Source organism: Lolium rigidum, chromosome 1 (assembly GCF_022539505.1).
Source record: "Lolium rigidum isolate FL_2022 chromosome 1, APGP_CSIRO_Lrig_0.1, whole genome shotgun sequence".
Lineage (NCBI taxonomy): Eukaryota > Viridiplantae > Streptophyta > Magnoliopsida > Poales > Poaceae > Lolium > Lolium rigidum.
The window spans coordinates 45,945,508-45,963,508 of NC_061508.1; the positions used below are offsets into that span (position 1 = coordinate 45,945,508).

The following is an 18,001-nucleotide window of genomic DNA, read 5'->3' on the forward strand; positions in this document are numbered from 1 at the left end:
GATCCATCAGAGCAGCAGCTCATTGCAGCGGTGGAGGCAGCGTCAGCAGCACACAATACACCTACAGTAACAGATGTATGATAGGAAGCTATTCCAAATGCAACATCACATCTGCAATAACTAGAACTACTCAACAATAAAGAAACAATAACCAGCAAAAGCGAAAGGGTGCCCATTTCAGTCAAATGAACGGAACAAGGTCCACTGGTGGCCACATCCAGTTTGGCACAAATCCACAATACGCTAATAATATTCTTTAAAAAAACGATACGCCAATATCCATATGCGCCCCAGACTTCACGCAAAAGGAGATTCACAAGTGACGTCCTTCCAGAAATCTTTGGGGGACGGGTAGTTTCCACAAAAACAAAAAATAAGACGGGTATTCTAGCTATAAGGAGAACATCTGTATAAATAGTACCCTAGCAGCAGCTAAATGTTCAGGCTCCAGTCATATGGTTGATACGAGACCTTCAGTTGAGTGTTTGCAAGCAGTTCCAAGAGTTCCTCTGACGCTGCAGGCTCAAGATAATTTGCAGCATGCTTCAGCACTTCTGTCTCGTTCTTACCAAAATCTGTGTTATACCTGAAAATCATTTAGAGCGTGAGTTTTTTTTAGCTAAGTTGTCAAAGTATTGGCCATGTTGTCATAAGAATTAACATTATAAACTGATATGATATAGCTTCATCACAGTGCATACCAGGTAACAGTAATCAAGTTAATTTTCATGACTTGCTCAGTGCTTACTATTTGTCCAAGTCCAACTGTATATCAAATTTATGATCATCTCCCAATGTAGTAACATAGTTATGTATTTTAGTCGCACCGAAGCTGCATTCCCTTAATTTGTGTGTTCCACGGTTCCAGTTGTATTTCTTGTGATCGCATCCTAAATGTGGTCAACATAACCAGCTGCACATGCCATAATGGCCTCGAAATTATCCTACTTATAATGATTGGAATTGATACGAGAAGTGCAAATCGACAAACATGGTAGCAACAGACTCCCAAATCCAACCTTCATTGTGGTGTCGTGCCAACTGAATAAACTCATCTAAGCTAACATAGATTCTTGTTCCTGTGGGTTCTGTGGCGAAGCACAGGAACCTTGCTAATTGCATAAAACATTCCCAGTTGAACACATATACAGTACATATTTTAGTTATTCTTCAATAGTCTTAATTATAATACGCCAAAAGCACACAAATCCATATCAATCTATAAAAATTAACAGCATCTTTTTTATATTCCTGTTCAAATTGTAGCAATCGCATAGTGCAGATACTGTCTTAAAAACTGCGCAATCGAATTGCGGGGCCACATGTACGAGTTTTAATGCACCATCAAAGAGCTACAAGCTCTGGTGGCACACTTTTTTGGAGCATCAGTGCATCACTCATCATATATTAATATCTAATTTAACCAAGGGCAGATTTAAGTAACAAAAACCGAGCAGACATTATGGAGGACTATGTCATGATGAGGCACAAATATGGTCCCACATCAGACAGGTATTCTACTTTATGTCTCAACTACAAGAAAAAACGTTAGAACACCTAACATAAAAAAACGAGACCAACCAGGACTAGCACTTGGTGGAATATTTTTATACAAGTGCTCCTTAATGTTCCAGAAATTTGGTCCCGACAGGAGTCGAACTTTGGTCGCTGGGTGTGCCACCACGGCCCTAACCATTGGGCTACTGTTCACAAAACTTATCTAGCTTATGTTGCGGCCTTGCGGCAGCTGTAGTGTTGCGACTTATACCTAGAATAAACTTTAGTTTCTAATATAACAGTATTGTTGAACATGTCAATGTGTTTTCGCCAGTAAGAATAGCAATATTAAACATATTGTAATAGTTATACTACAGATTCTGGTAATGTAAAGAAATAAACAAGAATAGTAAGGTAACCAAGATCCTCTTGATAAAGCAAGAACAGCAGTTATCTTATCATCTTACCATCGCAAAATCTTGCTTACAGATGCAACCTTTGCTTCAGGATCAACAGTCAGTCCTCCATTCCTTAGGAAATCACGTGCGGCTTCCATCAACTCTTTATCAATATTTCCTGGGGAGTAACACCTAAGTGCAGGTCCAGATTTGGTACCACATACCAAAGCAAAGTGAACAAGAGGTTCAGGGTATGATAGGGCCACCTGCCGTTACAAACAAGGAAAAAAAAGGCAGTCAAAATTTGTGAGGCTGCAATATTAGCATTTTAATCTAATTGGTGACAGTTATGAACACGGGAATTAATTAGCTAAAAAAGTTGTTTAAAAGACAATGTTGTACTAGTATTGCAGCGCTGCTATAGCATGCTAACAATGTTGTGCATTATGTTGCTGATTTGGCAAGTAGGTACAGTTACGGGGTTCCCGTGCGCTAAAACAAGCACTACAGTGCAGAGCATTTAGCGTACAATATATATAGACATCTTACCTTTCCTTGGCAGCGGTTTGTTGCGTGTATAACTTTCTACAAACTTTCATGTCTCAACAACCTGACTTTCTAGAAATACTAAAACATAATATAGTAAACATATAATGGGCCTCATATTTTCAGAAGCTGATAGTGGTCGCAAGATTCGCAACCTACAGCCTTGGGCCCTACATACTAGGTAAGTTTCAGTCATCTCTTCCTACAAAAGTTTATGTATGGCTCGTTGTGTCTGCTATATAAGTGCTCTATAATATCTGCTGTAGAAGACTTCCAGCATCCACAAGTGGACACTACGCTGGATAAACTCGTTGGCTTGCAGCCTTCTATGTCCAAACCAATACTATGTGGCACCAGCATGGACAGAGCCAGCTAAGGACATGGGTGTACATATGTGCCGAAGACATTGTTTATGGAAATAGAATATACTCCCTCCGTTCACTAATATAAGATGTTTTAGCGTTTTGAAGATTCGTCTATTTTTAGTGTGTAGATTCACTCATTATGGTGTGTATCTAGTTCAATTTGAAATTTCTAAAACATCTTATATTTATAAACAGAGGGAGTATATTGGTGATAAAAACTTTGTGTATAATTAACTAGTAGAACATTAAATTTCAAACTCTGTACACCCAGATCAAAGAACTTGCGTCCACCACTGGGCACCAGATATTGAATCATATCAATAAGCATTTATGAGAAGAGATTGTTTGAACTAGAAGGACAAGATATGAAGTTGAGTTTATTTCATGCAAACGACAAGAAAGTTTGTTGCGATTATCTATCCACCGCACTAACGTTCGGTGATTTTATAGCCACTAACACATACCAAGAATGTTCCCTTTAGGCTGCCCTTTCTAGGAAAAACTGCAGACAGATTGTATGCCCTAGAGTCTAAGAAAATTTAACAGTTCAATTGTTCAAGCACCTCTTTCTGAACACATCGTCGCATGCAAATATATATCACAAAAGCTAAGAAAAAGAGCACTAGTCTAGTTGTCATCATGAATTCATGATAGCACATATTTCTAGTAAACAGATACATATATGTTCCCCCTTTTCAGACAGGACTGGCTTTATTCACCTTGGATCTTTGGTCTTTCTGTCCGAAAGGTTTCACAAGGTTATACGGTGGCCTTTGGTTGCCACGTAGAATACCATTTTCAATAGCTGACAGAGAATAGGCACATCCCCCAATGACATACTTAAAGTCTCCAAAAACTTTTTCCTGTCCAATGGCCCAGCAGGATGGCCACATGTCACTATCGCATGGACAGCCATCATATTGTACAGATTTATGAAGAAAGCAAGCTTTTCTTCACGTGCCAAGTCACTAATTTCCACCCTCTGGAGCTCTTCAGTTGTTCTAATATACCTGTGCAAGAAATATGAGCTTACTGTAAGTATACCCATCACCTATGACACTTGGGTAGTCAATACACAACAACCAAGTTATCACTTATAAGTTCAATTACCAAACATGCTTTTATAAATTTATAATTTACAAGGTGAAATGTACAGAGATATACGCAGACAGCAAATCAGAATCTAGTAATTATATAATAAATTTGACCTGTATTGACCAAAAGTTCATCACCAGTAGTCAGAACAAGCAATACATTGTCATTTATTTTAGTATATACTTAATACATAGATTATGCAGTAACTTGGCTCTTGCTTATACTGAGTCTGTGCAGGTGCTAACCTTTTAAATTCCTCACAACCCTGGATGCTTCTGTAGTCAACATGTCTACCATCTTCAGATACATAAGCCTCAAAAATGGCACAAGACAACTTTCTCAACCTTGATGCGATTTCCACTATGGGTTTTGGTGCAACATCAATGATGCCCCTAGGGATGTTGTAGCACTGTGTCATAATTATGGGATCATGATCTAGGAAACGATACAGCTGATTTCCATCTTCAAGGACATTTTCACTGCAAACACAAGCAATGTATTAATAATCTCCAAATATTTCTACTAGTAGATGATAGAAATGAGAATAATAGATTGAGGTTATTTCAAAGCTTACTGTAGAACATGATGAAAGAAGTGTTTGCTTGCAAGCTTTCTTCCAAATTCGACAGCCTACATGGATAATATGTATCCACCAAATGGTAAGGAAGGTGACAGCAGTGCCATATATTTACAGCAGGGAACATACAAAATAGATATATACTTTCCTAAATGTGAGATGCTTTCCACAGATCAGTTATAAATAATGAAAATTCGTCATCTATTCGTAAATTAAACATAGCCTCACACACCAGACAAAACCAAGACTAATGTTGTTTAAAGTCCATATGGAAGTACTATATATGGCACGGATAAAAAATAGTTAGCAGTAAACATTTTACCTCATCTCTCTCCAAATACTGATCTTCTGATATAAAGTCTACAGCTTCACTACCAGGAAAGCAGTTGCTAAACCTTCTCATTTTATAAAACCTATCCTTCGGAGTAATTGTCTCTCTCATTTTTCTGACAATGGTTGCTAACTCATCCATCTTCCCGCATCCAGATTCATCATCTTCTCCAGGCAAGGGGGGCAAAGGAGCAGCAGATGAGGGCACATCTTTGAAAAGGGCACCGGTTCTCTCATCAAGTATGCCAGACTCCTCCATTTTCTTCAATTCAGTTAAGCCTCCAATCAGCAGGTCATTGAAATACACTTTTGGTAATGTGGTTGACCCAGTATTCTTTTCCAACTCCAACTTTCTACTAGGGAATATGTCGATGTTAATCTCAACATACTTGAGCCTTTGCTGATACAGGAATAACCGAACCATTTTGCAATCTTCACATCCCAGTTTTGTGTAGAGGATAATCCTTCCTTTGGCAGTTGGTTGCTCTACCGAACCAGGCACATTTCCATGCCCAGCTTCCCCAGTTGTAGAAGTGTAATTGTCTCCTCCAATTTTAATCAAGTTCAGTGGATTCCATGATGTTCTTTCCTCAGATTTCTTCTGAGCCTCTTTTGGTTTCATTTCAGAATCTGAGACAGTCTTCTCACTATTGCCACTTTCTGAGCCATCATTCTTGTCATCTTCAACATGAAGATCATTCTCATCCTTTCTGCCAGATAGGCGTCGTATAAATGTTGACGCAATGGCTCCCTTCTCCTTGACAAAATCCCTGATTGCAGCAGCTTTTTCATTGATCACAGACCCTTGCTGAGCTTCTGAATCAAATTCCACAGATTGATCGGAAGAACGCCTCAAACCTTCCATTTCAGGAACCTCGGTTCCATCAAAAACTGGATCTTCAGATTTTTCTTCTTCAAGAATCTCTGTCACGGTCTGGTTTGAATCTGTAGGTTCCATGGCATCGGGGCTTCTGCTTTTACCCACCTGCTCATTAAGGTCCTTTTCTGAATCATCTGTCCCATGGATCTGCCCTTCTGCATCATTGCTTGAATTCTCACTTGGAGAATTTACTGCTTCTTTTAGATCCAATACTTCTGTTTTCCTCAACAAATCCCCTTCATCTTCACCCTTTTCTCCAAGATTAGGGGACTCTTCACTGACGGGAACTTTTACGGCATCATTGTCTCCATCCTCCATGGCGAAAATCTGCAAAAACAGTCTTCAGCAATAAGCATGTGCACACGAGAAACAATTAACAAGTAACAAAGAACGGAATGGAATGAATGCATACAACAAAAGCAAAATAAAATGCTGCTGAATGCTCTTAGGATAAAAATTCAAGTGAAGGTGAATATCAGGGACATGTGTCAGAGCAAAGTACGATATCACAAAAACTTATGCAATGGTAGAATGTTGGCAGAAATGAACTGCTATGCAAGTTAAATCTGCCCAGAGGGGAATTATTTAGCTCCAACGCATTTTCACAAGGCAGGGTTACTCCTTACCACCAATCAGCAACTCGAAATGAGTAATGCAAGTGATTGTTTCTAGACTTTTAGTGACATGAACAAACTGGATATCAGAGGAAATGAATACAGGACAGAGCAATGTGAAGTTAAAAGCTCGCGTACTTCATGGCAATTGCAAAGTATGAACCAAAAATCAGTAATCAGAAGCGACTAGCAATTTCTCCCCAAAATATTCTTGTCGTAGGAGGATGAATGAACCATTCGTCTCACATACCAATCTGGCATGGCAGAGTGTCATTGCATTGCACGGCGTGTCGTTGAGCCAGCCAAGTACTACTGGTACTGGGCCAATCTCCATGCCGCAGTGTGCCAAGCATGTGCGCACGAGGTTTAAATGCGTTTTATTACAGGTAGAGATCTCGCGCGGGAGAAACCCCAGAGGAATCGCACGGGCAATGCACGCACGGTTCCAGCATACATAAACCACATCTCATCCTTCCTAAAAAAAAAAAAAAAAAAAAACACATCTCATCCCCAAAACCGTTTGCTGTCCGAAAACATGTCCGGATCAGCACAGCGAACCGTCCGACAGTATCGAGTCACGAATCCGCTTACAACCCACGAACAGGAAAAAAAAAACCTACGAGATCCCAACCCGCCGATTAGGCAGATAGCACTAGGCGATAAACCCTAGTGAAACCTCCCCCGCGCGCGGCGCGCGCTGGCAGGCAGGCAGGCAAGCAACCCGCCGGGGAAACTATCGAGCGGCGAGGTTCATCGATTCAAACTATCTAGCGGAGCGAACGGCGAGCGCTTCGAACTTGGGTTCGGACACGGCGGCGAGAAACGGGGGAACGGATTCGAACCTGAATCCCGGAGATCTCGAGGCGACGGGTACGGCGGAGTAGAACCGGGAAGAGGACGGCGAGGGGTGGAGATTGATCTGGGGAGGGGTGAGGAGGCGGCGGCGGCGTGAGCGAGGGTTTACTGAGAGGAGAATGGATTTTGACTGGAGGCGAGTGGAGGAACGGGAATGGAAATGGAAACCAGGGGAGGGAGGGTGTCAGCGAGCGGGAAGACCGGAAACTGGCCGAGACGAGGGGAAGAAAAAAGGGGGCTGGCGGACGTTTCCGATCACGTGGGGCGGTGGATGTCCCCAGGCATTGACCGTAGCGGCCCACGCACGCCCAAAATCTTACGGTCATGCTAAAATAGAGTTATTTTATTTATTTACACAACCCCACCACCTAGAAAACGCATCAAACCTAAAATTGAGTCCTTCCTCTTATAGAGATACTGTTTAAGAAGTTTTTTTTTTGTAGCACCTCAAATTGTACCATATCTTTAGGTTCGAGACAACTACAACTCGATGCGAAAAACAAACAAACTTCACACCAATTAGTCCAAAGACAGCCACCATTAAATTTCAGCTCAAACGCAACGGAGCCTATCAACAAAAGCCAACAAATCGCTTGTCACATTCGAAGATCGACAGCTCCAACTAAACTTCCCTTGTTGACGGACGCACCACGCACCCTTAATGCAGAAAACGAGGGGGCGGGTGATTGGCGGGACTTGATCGATCCCGAGAATGACATCGTCTTGGACTCTCCGGAGACGACGTACATGGCGTCCATGAAGATCAAGCTTGGACAACAACGAGCATCGAAGGAACCAGCAAAGCCATGTCTCCAAATGCGATGCTCTCAACAGTGTGACGACGTCGAGAACGCCGCCATCGCGCCGGTTCACTCCGAATCTAGGCTTCACCAAACACAAGTGGGAGTGGGGACTCAACGACGCCTCCAAGGATGGGAACTACGCCCATGGGCACCGCCGTCGGCACACCGATCAAAGATGAGAGAGACTTTCATTCGTGTTGGCGCACACTTCCCACCCTACCCGCCGGATTGGGGCCATCGTGCTTGTCGTTCACACCACCACCACCCCCTCAGCACCTTGCCATTATAGTCAACATATCGTGGTCCACCAACGCCCCGCACGACCGAGAAGGCACGCACGTTCATTCCGAACGAGGATGCAACCTCAAACCACGCCCGCATCTCCACTGAGCTCCACGCCTCAACGCTTCCCTACCATGAACCGGCGAACTCCGCCGACCTCATGTCGCCACGCCACCTACGCCGCCCGGGTGACGTCTCCTCTCCCGGCACCATCAGTGGTGGCCGCGCCCGGACGTCGAAGACGACGGGCATGGTCGAGGCGGGGAGAGGAGATCGAAGGGTTTATTTTTTTTGGGTTAGAGTTTGGGAGCGGAGGAAAGGGGGAGTTGTGTCTACACTCTACCGTAAAAAAGGTTATATCTCATGGCAAAGAGAAAAGGTTTGCCGAGAGTATATGACCCTGATATTTTTCGCCGTATTGACAGAGGGTGAAAAGCATCATTGCCAAGCTCAGCAATATGCTTCTAAATTCTAATTGGCTCACGCTATATCAGTTTTGCGAATTAAATTTGGAGCACGCTGCTTACACATAGTGCTATGGAGGAGCACTTTTGTTTGCCTGGGATTCTGCCTACTTTAGGTGCGTAACCACACAAGTTTCAGGTCTCCATCCGCAATTCCGCATCGTTGGGCGCCAGGAATTGGGCAAGAGTTGTCTGCCTCGCATAATTTTCAGCACGATCCAGCAGAATTCTTTTCGAAAAAAAAAGAGCAAAAGAATCGGATATAGTTCGGGGATTTGAACCCGACGTGAATCGAACACGCAACCTTCTGATCTGGAGTCAGACGCGCTACCATTGCGCCACGGATCCGATGTTGAAGACTGTACCGAGTAGACACTCATGACTGCTGACTACTGAATACTGTAGCTACAGAACAAAATTTTACCTGCGATAATATGCAGGGATATGGAAACTGCCCGACGATAAGTTATTACTATGAAAAAAAATCATGTGGGCGAGCATTGGGTCATACAGAGGCATTGCCTGTTTGAACCACTGGTGCACGCCAGGTATGCACAAGTTCACAACAGGAGGCAAATGTTTTAACTGAGCATGAACCGCCGAATCCTGGCAGGGCCAATATAATGGCAATCAGAGTAACCAGAAGAGGGAAACCAACGGAACTTCTATCGATGCAATGAAAGTTACCGCTAGCTACAACTTGGAAAAAGAAGATGATGCATACGAAATTTGGAATATAAGGATTATCAGCTCATCACCATGGTATGGTATGACACGCACTGAACCATGCGAACTGGGGAACGCACGCATTACATTGCTTCATAAAAAAAATGGTTGCAAGAAATTAGAGGAACCATGCTTTAGCATGTTGACATGTGTGGATATATACTACCATAGTTGTTACAGCCTTGGTTGAAACATTCAGCACTCAAGATAACATACCGAGACATCAACTGCAATCCATGAACCTGTGTGCAATATACTCCAGCTCGACTTCAAGATTTACTCAGGTGAAAAGAAAATCCACTGGGCACCACAGCTTCTTAGAGGCACTTAGGAGCTTCAGGTAACTTAATCCTCCAGATTAAGCAATCTTTTCCTCCAAGATGCAGGAAATGTATGTCAATGCCCGATGGTGCTCCCTGTTCTTAATGTGTTGTGGCTACACTCTGATTCTCTCTGGTTTGGACTCGGGCAGAAGCAGGCTGAATAACACCAGGTCCACAATATCAAAACTACTTGCCTGCATTGTCAGATGCAGCACAGGGTTTGGCTTGACAGACTTCTCAATGTAAAAGATTAGCACATAAGTATTCATCTTCAAGGCCAGAGGGAACTACGTAAAGTTATCCAGCCAAAGGAGGTTACGATTACGAACTCCTTCTTGGTGCCTTGGTGGCACTGCCGCTAAAGTGGAGGGCAGAAGACCTGAACGGCATAAGCTCCGTTGACACCCCTATACCTTGCTCAAAGCTCTAATTCCTGATGAACCCTGATCAGATCAGTCAAGTTTGGTGTCAAACAAAATCAGAGAAATGGTCAAGGGCATTGCATTCATTTCCCTCCTTAGCCACCTTTCATTTTGCCCAATAAAACAATTGTAGTGCTACAAAGCAAGCAACGTGTACGGATTAACAGCATGTGGCCACGACCATATCGTCCAACAGCAAATACAATACCCAATTTCATGGTGTTATACCACAATTTTTTCCCCAACTCAATTGCTTCATACTACTGTAAGAAACGAGCGACAAAATGAGAAGAATTTCATATGTTCCATATGGTTCAGTAAATAGAACTTGTCATGGTATGGGTCAGTAAACTCAGCGACAGTTGTGCTAAATTCAAGAGAGGTTAAAAAACAATGTTATGCGAATCATTGTTACCATGAACAGTACACTGAACCTTCAATGCCCCCAGAAACCTGTCAAGGTTGGAGTTGAGAGGGTATTTTCCCGGCACGAGCTGCTGCATACACATCTGCAAGTCCAGGAACACTCTCCTTGTAGTAGTCGATAAACCTTGAAATGAAGTATCCCTCGCTCGCATCAATCAACGAGGTGAATTTAGAATTCAGAAGTCCCTTGTCCTGTAGTATCTTCATGACAGTATACCGGGGCCTCAGCCTCCCGTTCAGGCTGAAACCGATCAGCGAAGTCCTGCGCAGGATGTACTCTGGCTCAAGACCGACCTCGGTGATCAGAAACTCTACCGTGCTGCGCAGGTTGTCCTCGGATACTCTTAAGATGGTTGGGTGCTTGACGATGGCAGTTTGCAGCAGGTCATCAGAGCAGCCAAGGGCCTTCTTGAGCAACTTCATTTTCGAAGCAATCTTTTCTTCGCTTAAGCTGGACATGGTTCCGAGCGCATACTTGAACTGGACTGAGCCTCGTTGTACACCGAGCTTCTCCGCGCGTGCGATTAATACCATGAGCTTCTCTGGGCTGGACACAATCACCCAAGCCCCACTGATGCCAGTCTTGGCGAGATCAGCAGGGCAATGTTGGGCTTGACCACTTTGTCAATGTCACGCCTTAGGATGCCTTGAGTGCCTGCGCTTGGGTGAGACCGCAGGCGGTGACGAGGTAGTCCTCGGCGGCGAAAGGGGAGGTGGATGCGGTAGCGGAGAAGTGGCGGCGGAGGGAGGTGTTGGTGCAGGTGAGGAGAGGGAGAGCGCTGCCGTTGCGTAGGAGTGAGAGCAGCCGGTTTTGGAGGCGGAACATTGCGGCGGCGGCGACTCGAAGAATAAGATTGGTAGCTAGGACGACACCACCAAGTACTCCGTGTTTTTTTTCTTGCCAACTATGGCCCTTCGTCAGAACTCAGAACTGAATTCAAGGAATAAGACGCATCCATTTAACGTGCTTCTTATTTGACTAAATATTGATTCAAATATATAAAATTGTTTGTACCAGTGGTGGAGCCAGCTATATGGCATGGTTTGGCAGCCGCCATACCTAAACTTGTGAACAAGTACTATATGGAGTGTTCTTGTACTAAGAAAGGTATACGCAGTGTTGTTCTGGGCTACGCCTGATCACGTACGTGGGATGTGCGTGGCTATTTAAGTATTTAGACTCCAGTCTCCGCGCAGATACGTGTAGTATACGATCCGGCCGGCCCACGACTGTCTCATTCCGAAATCCTGAACCCTCCTGATCGTACAGTCATATGTGGATGATGGTGATGAAGAAATGGTAGGTGCAGAGAATGAAGAAGTGATAGGACAAAACGAAGTCGATGAAGAAGCAGTGAAAAGATGAAGTAGGTGAAGATGAATTGCGCCAATTGGTGATAATTACTGGCTTGTTGGTGTTACTGTAGGAACTAGGGAAAGACTTTGCAATGGTCGCAATACTTTTGGAGGTTTCCCATGTTAGCAGTAAGGGTGCTGAGTTGGTTAGTGAATGCATGCTTCTCTGAAAATTGAGAGCAATCCCTAACTTGTTTGTACTAACTTGTTTGTATGAGCAATGATAGCAAGTGTGATCTGACTGTTTCTTTTAAAAATGAGAAGTAATATTTACTCTTCTGTCAAAGAGGCAAGTGAACAGTAGCTCGTTTCTCTCAAAATTGACAGGAAATGACTCATAAGATGTACTCCATCCGTTTAAAAATAGGTGTCTCAACTTTATCTAGATACAGATATATCTCTAACTAAAATGCATCTAGATACATCCATATCTAGATAAAAATGGTACACCTATTTTTAGATGGATGTAGTAATATTTTACAAACAAACAAAGATACATAGAACATCCATGTTGAATGCGTTTATCAATTTCTATCGGACAACCATGGTCTTGGTCTTTTGGACATGCCTATGCATATACTACTGCTTGGATCACTCTCCTTTACCCTTAGCAAATCCTGTTAGCCACTGGGAACAGCCAACTACTACTTTGTTATGATCCACAGTTGAGTTTGGTTGATGCAATTCTGATGTCATGTATGATATGCGGGAGTGTTTATTTTTTTTAATTAGGTTCAAAACATCTTCCATTGTGAACATGAAAAATAAATCCACCGCGAAAGGTATGCACTTTCGAGCTTGTATTATGCTTGATTATGTGCTACCAAGAGTTAAGATGAGCTTTTGTGACAAGAGGAAATCAGAAGTGAGTGACATCCCTTACATTTACCAAGTTGAGCACATGATAGTCGGTGAGCAATCGTATGAAAAGCATGCAAGTCTATGACATAGGATGAGAAAAAAGGTTCTACAATAAAGGCCAAGGTAGCAAATTATAACTGACAAGAAGAGAGCCTGCATATGCTAGAATCGAATAGCACTTCATGGCAACAATGCCCGACATATAAACATATGCCCATTCCAAGTCTCTCAGCTACAGTTACTATAGTGGCAATAAACTGAGATCACACATATATTCGGAGTGTAACGATCGCATTATATATGTAAATGAGTTGTGTTGGACAACTGTTGGTGTGTATGTTGGGCTGTCTTCTTGTTCTCTGTTCTGGCCCATTTGGCCCAGCCCAGTCCTGACCTATATAAGGTGCTTCTATCTCTGTAACCCTGGGTAGTGAGAGTTCCTCCCTGCAGCCTCCTTCTACCTCAGGTTAGGCCCTCACCTCTGCCCACATGGTATCAGAGCAAGGGGCAGTGAGGGCAACGACGGGAAGGACTGCCGATCTGGAAGCCTAGTCTGCTGAGGCAGCTAGGAGGAAGAGGAAGAGGAAGGGAGTAGGCTGCTACGGTGGCCGGGAGGAAGAGGAAGGGAGCAGGCTGCTGCGGCGGCAAGGAGGGGAAGGCAGTGACAAGTAAGGAGACGAAGAGGCATCCTGCGGGTAAGTCCTTTGGTGGTTCTGAGAGGTTAGTTTGGTGTCAAGCATGGGGGACAACAGGGATTTGGCCAAGGCTCTGGAGAAGCTGGCAGAACTTATCACTACCAAAGGAGATGGAGGAGGATCTGCTGGAGGGGGAGCAATCGTTCCCCATACCAACATCGGTCAGAAACTTGAGCTGCCGGCGAACGAAATCAAGTTGGAAGGAGTGGCCAACTATCTCCGGTGGTCAAGGAGGGCGCTGTTGATTTTGAACTCGAAAGGGCTAGATGAACGTGTGAGTGGTGAAGCTGCAGAACCAGCAGACAAGACCAGTCCGGAATGGAAACAGTGGAATGCCATAAATTCTCTGATTGTGGCATGGTTGCTTAACTCTTTGGTTCCTAACATTGCTGCTTCTGTAGAGGCACTCACAAAAGCTTCAGAGGTATGGGACACCCTATCAAATCTTTATTCCGGAAAGGGGAACATTATGTTGATTGCTGAGATTGAGGATAAAGTGCATGACTTGCAACAAGGAAACAAAACTGTGATGGCATATGTGGCTGAGTTGCAGCATCTTTGGGGAGATTTAGATCATGTTGATCCTCTGGAACTTGCCCATGGGGAATGTGTGAGTGCTGCTGCAAGCTGGATTGAACGTCGGCGAGTCATGAAGTTCTTGAAGGGTCTTAATCAAGTTTTTGAGGGGAGAAGGGCTGCTTTACTGCATCAAATCACTACCCCTTCTCTCAAAGAAGCCATTGCAGCTATGTCCAGAGAGGAAGTGCGCCTGAATATGACAAAGGGAAGCGATTCTGTCCCTCATCCGACATTCTACACTACCGAGAGACAAGAGATGAGAGACTGCTATACTTGCGGGCAGAAGGGACACTTGAAGCATCAGTGTACCTCCTTTGCTACATCCAGTAGGGGGAGAGGAGGATTCACACATGGCAGAGGAAGCTACAGAGGAAGAGGTGATGGCAGAGGTAGTGGACAGCCATATGGACAGCACTATGGAAGAGGTGGTGGACAACACTATGGCAGAGGTAGTGGACAGCCATATGGATATCAGTATGGCAGGGGTGGAGGACAGCAGCACGCTATATCACCCAAGGCACATATGGCAGCAGCTTCAGAGTCAACTACCAGGTACTTCTCGGGGACAATCAAAGGAAGAAGGACAAAATGAAGCAACCTTTGGGAACTTTGCTCACTATGTCTACAAAGATGAAGGTAATATTGATAGAGTTTCTATAGCCACTCATAATGCTAATTCAGATTGGATTCTTGATTCTGGAGCATCCAAACATGTTACTGGAAATATTAGTGAGTTTGACTCTTATACTCAGTATCCTCCCACACATAGAGGCACTATCCAAACAGCAGATGGCACAGCACAATCTATAAAAGGGGAGGGGTCGGTTCAATGTACACCCAACATAAAATTGTCATCAGTTCTACATGTTCCTGCTTTTCCAAGTAAATCTGCTATCTCTAAGTGCCCCGATTGATCAGCGAGGACTACCGTATAATAGTTGATAGATATATGTGTTTAATTCAGGAAAGGGAGAGCAGCAAGAAGATTGGGACTGCAACCAGGCATAGAGGTCTTTGGCACATAGATCGTGACAAGATGGGGCACGATGCTAGTTCTGTGCTTGCTGCGATTGTTGGAGGAAAGGAGAGTATGGCACTAGTTCATCATTGTCGAATGGGCCACATGGCGTTTGATAAAATGTTTCGAGTTTTTCCCGATGTAATGAATGGAGTGGACAAAACCAAATTATGTTGTGATGCCTGCGAATATGCTAAGCATACGAGAACCTCTTATGTTAGTAGAGGGATCGAAGTGTATCCCCATTTGTGTTAGTGCACTCGATGTATGGACGTGTCCTGTTGTGTCGATAAGTGGCATGAAGTACTTTGTGACTTTTATTGACTGCTATTCCGGAATGACTTGGATTTATCTTATGCGTCACAAAGATGAAGTGTTCACTTGTTTCCGCAGTTTTTGTGCCTATGTGAAAAACCAATTCAATGTTCAGGTGCAAGTGATCGGAATCGATAATGGTACCGAATATATCAACAAACCTTTTGCTCGCTTTCTTATCTTCGCAAGGTATACCGCACCGGACTTCATGTCCCGACACTCCTCCCCGGAATGGAGTTGCCGAGCGGAAGAATAGGCACATTCTTGAAGTGGCTCGATCTCTTATGTTTACCATGAATGTTCCCAAATTCTTATGGAGTGAGGCGAGTTATGATCTGCTACATATTTGATCAACGAATGCCTTCAAAGATTCTAGGTATGCAGTCTCCTTGCCAACTCCTTCTCAATAACAATGAATTTGTTGTACCACCCAAACTCTTTGGCTGTACATGTTTTGTAAGGGATCACAGGCCATCAGTTGGCAAGCTAGATCATCGGGCTATCAAATGTATCTTTATTGGCTATTCCTCCAGACAGAAGGGTTACAAGTGTTGGAGTCCTACTGACAGGAGGACATTTGTAAGCATGGATGTTACGTTTCGCGAGTCAGAACCATTTTATGACGGTGAGAGTGATCTTAGTGGCTTGTTCCAGGGGCTTGACCATCTTGGTGATGCACAAGAGGGGGAGCAACAGCAAGGTGGTGATCAAGAGCAGCAAGATGGTGACCAACAACAACATCAACAAATTCCTATTGTTGCGGAGATTCCCGCAATTCCCGGTACACCTACACCACCTAGACCCGTACCACCACAAAGATGGCTGCAGAATCCACTTGTGTACTCTAGAAGACAAGTACAAAGGGAACAAGTAGATGCACTTGGAGGAGCAACAAGACCAGGGGCGGGGGAGCAACCCATCGGACCGGAAAATCAAGGAAGCACAAGTGTAGATTCTGCGAGAGGAGAATCAATCTCGGATCGAGTCCAATAATAGCCTAGACTTGCCAATTGCAATAAGGAAAGGGATAAGGAAAGTTGGGCCCCCAAAGCGACTGAGTTATGATGACTATGGCATAGGAAATTATGTTTCTTACGAGGCATTATCACCCACTTTTCGGGCTTTTGTTGCTTCACTGCAAACTGTATCTGTTCCTAAGGATTGGAAGGCAATCGGGTCGGGTTTGACCGGGTAAGCATCTGCCAGACCCATGCCCGAATTGACTATCGGGTGCAGCTCCGACCCACGACCCTACCCATGGGCATCACAGCAGACCCATGCCCGACCCGACCAAGAAACCCGACCCGATGGGTCACCCATCGGGCAATGCAACAAAGTGCATTTTTCAGTAATATGTTTTGTTTCGCAAGAAACTAATGGGAGTGCATATAGCCTGCAACGTACAGTGCACTCTGTACAGGCAAGCTTGAACATTGCCCGCGAACACCTGCTCTCTTTATAGGCAGCCGAAGCATGCTTTCTCTGTGACTTCTCGAGGTGGTACTAAACTTGAAGACGTTGGTGTTGTGTGCAGCCTAGCTTCCTGGGCCAGAACGAATTTTTGGGCTGCATATGGTTGATATCCCCAAATCGGTTCTAGCATGGGCCTAGAGGATGAGTGTATATGTACGTCTGAACAACAAGGCTGAGATTCCGGAAATTCAATTCGGCTCCCGGGTGCGTATGCTCCCTCTACTAAAAAATCATATTTCGAAATGTCGAAAAAATTTAACAAAAAAATTTGCATGTGCATATTCATAATATATGTTCGTTCGTCAAGTTTCACAAAAAACTAATATTTTTTGTGGTCTATGTAAAAAAGAGAAAACTTATCTTGTGAAAAGCATTATTTTTAGCACTGAATTTTGTCTTTTTTACACACGTCACATGACATGTCGATTTTTTATGAAACAACTTTGTAAACGTGTAGCACGAGAAGATGTACATGTGAATTTTTTGTTTCAACTTTTTTTGAAATTTAAAATACATGTAAGATGCATTTCAAAATAGAGGGAGCATATGCTCCCATGTTCCAAAACACCACTCCCCTGAGATTCACTATTCTTTCTCTTATCTGGACTGTTCTTTCTAAAGATGGCTATGAATTTATACATTGAATAGATGCATAAAAGAGACTGCAAATCATATAGAATATTTTTTATTTGATGATAATATTAATCGGGCGACCCATCGGGTGACCCGCGGGTACAAGCATGTGCCCATACCCTACCCACGATTAATAGGGTTGCCCATGGGTAAGACATATGGGCGAATTTTAAGACCCATACCCTACCCATTCGGGTCGGGTGCCCATGGGCGGACGTACCCGTGGGTAAGATTGCCGGCTTGAGGTTGGACCCAAGATGGTGCAATGCTATGATGGAAGAGTTAGAGGCCTTGAAGAAAAATGAAACATGGGAGTTGACAGATCTCCCTAAAGGAAAGAATACAGTAGGCTGTAAGTGGATCTATTCTGTAAAACAAAATGCAGAAGGAAAAGTGGAGAGATATAAGGCAAGACTTGTGGCAAGAGGATATAGCCAGACTTATGGCATTGACTATGATGAGACATTT

The 18,001-nt window shown here is 43.8% G+C and overlaps 1 non-coding gene and 2 pseudogenes across 1 annotated transcript; all 3 read right to left on the bottom strand.

Annotated features, from left to right (window-relative positions):
• Window positions 1-148: 148 nt before the first annotated feature.
• Window positions 149-7,174, bottom strand: LOC124672355 (annotated as a pseudogene).
• A 1,808-nt stretch (window positions 7,175-8,982) lies between these two features.
• On the bottom strand, window positions 8,983-9,054 carry TRNAW-CCA. The gene has a single exon. It is a non-coding gene; the product is annotated as a tRNA-Trp (tRNA).
• Window positions 9,055-10,425: 1,371 nt separating this feature from the next.
• Window positions 10,426-11,661, bottom strand: LOC124707479 (annotated as a pseudogene).
• Window positions 11,662-18,001: the final 6,340 nt, after the last annotated feature.